Consider the following 1,927-nt stretch of genomic DNA (forward strand, 5'->3'; position numbering starts at 1 on the left):
CCCAACTCTGGACAGAAACATTGTTGTTATCTTTATTGTAGGGCGTTGCTGGGTGTTTTGGTGCCCTCAAACCAGTCTAAACTGTCTCACCCGATTAGGCTCTGCCCCCAGCAGCACTGCAGGAAGCTCCTGATCACATTTCAGCAGCTCAGCATGAGGGGGAGGGGAGCACTGTCATTCTTTGCACTGAGATAGTGGGACTATTTCTGTGATCAGTAACAAGCCCACAGGGTGGTAACTTTGCAAGTGATCTGCCTATAGTATAATATACACAATAGCAAGTATTCTGGGACTATTGCAGGTTTCTGTACTTAGCCCAGCAGCTATTCCAAATATACACGATATTTGCTTGTTAGAATATCCTACTTGTGTTGTCATGCACAAACAACTCCCTCTCCTGACAAATTATGGGCACTACAGTAAATATAGTGGCTATTACTGTGTTCAGCATTTAGTCCAGCAAATTGGTATTCCAGCTTTATTCAATAGCTGGTATAGTGGGACTTTTACTACCTCTATTACGTAGCCCACCAACTGCAACCAATATGCAAGTGATATTTACTTATTAACTCAGCCTTTTAGCAAAAGTTCAGGTGTAATATCTGTTTTTATCAGTTTAATATCTGATATGCTCCCTATTTAGGGACCATATATTACATGAATTTTTAGTAGGATAGAAGAGGAGCTTGCTCTGTCCACTATTGCAGTGCGTCCAGGACCAGTACACAAATACCGGTATTGTCAGAGTCTGCCTTTGCTTGCACTATGACAAGGGACTGGTACTCTGTTTACTACTTAGCCCACAAACCTTGATAAAATGTTAATGGCTAAGTTAATGTAAAATACTCTGTGGTCAGTACTTTCACTTAAAGCAGTGATTGTTGGTAGTCTGTTTTCCTTTTGTTATTTCTATGTCAAGACACACGACAGACTATGTTCTTGTGCACTGTGTAAAATTGCCAAAATGGCTGCACAGAGCTAAATGCTCCTTACGCAGCTTATACTGTGCAGTGAGCCAGGTCATTGACCGACACTATAGCTCAGTTACTTCAAAGGACAATCATTTGTCCTAGTTGTTATGAAGGGTGGTCTTCAGGTTGCCGACTGTCGTTATCCCGGCGCACAGTATACCGGCGCTGGAATCCCGACAGCCGGCATACCGACAGTTTATCTCCCTCGTGGGGGTCCACGACCCCCCTGGAGGGAGAATAAATAGCGTGGCGCATGTAGCGCGCCACCATGCCCGCAGCGTAGCAAGCGCCGCGATCCCGCAAGGGGCTCATTTGCGCTCGCCTCGCTGTCGGTATGCCGGCGGTCGGGCTTCCGGCGCAAGTATGCTGGTCGCCGGGAGCCCGGCCGCCGGCATACCATACCACATCCGTTATGATCTCTAGTCATGGTCACTTCTAAGGCAGGTCTTAGTTTTATACTTCCTGGTATATGAGATGGCTACCTTAAGCAGGATGATTGCGTCCTCAGGCTGTACCACCAATTGACAGAGTACTACACCTCCCTCTATTTCGTTCCTGGTTCTGATCCACATTTTGAGGCTTTTTCTCAGGGAATTAGTAAAATAAATTCTGTCAGGGAGGATGCTTCAGGATAGGAATAAGAAATAGACAACTGAGTTAATTGGTTTCCGCCTCTTCCCTCACGTTGGGATGATGTAGCGGTTCATGTTTCCAGGAAAATGTGTCTGTCTCTAGTACACAATAATGTCGCTACAGATCCGATGCCTCACAGTTACAGACAGTGTTTCTTTATCCTTTCGCTGATGAAGACACTAACCTGATGGAGGTTCCACTAATAATTTGTGTATGCATCTATCATGTATCATGTGACCTTAAATCACCATGGTTTACAGTGAGGTGGTTATTAAATTGGTATTCATTCTGACAGAAATATTCCTATGCCCTATTCTGGCTAA

General features: G+C 44.8%; 1 pseudogene; it reads left to right on the forward strand.

The window, feature by feature from the left end:
• The first annotated feature begins 562 nt into the window (after positions 1 to 562).
• LOC134967800 (U2 spliceosomal RNA) lies at positions 563 to 732 on the forward strand (annotated as a pseudogene).
• Positions 733 to 1,927: the final 1,195 nt, after the last annotated feature.

Source organism: Pseudophryne corroboree, chromosome 10 (assembly GCF_028390025.1).
Source record: "Pseudophryne corroboree isolate aPseCor3 chromosome 10, aPseCor3.hap2, whole genome shotgun sequence".
Classification (NCBI taxonomy): domain Eukaryota; kingdom Metazoa; phylum Chordata; class Amphibia; order Anura; family Myobatrachidae; genus Pseudophryne; species Pseudophryne corroboree.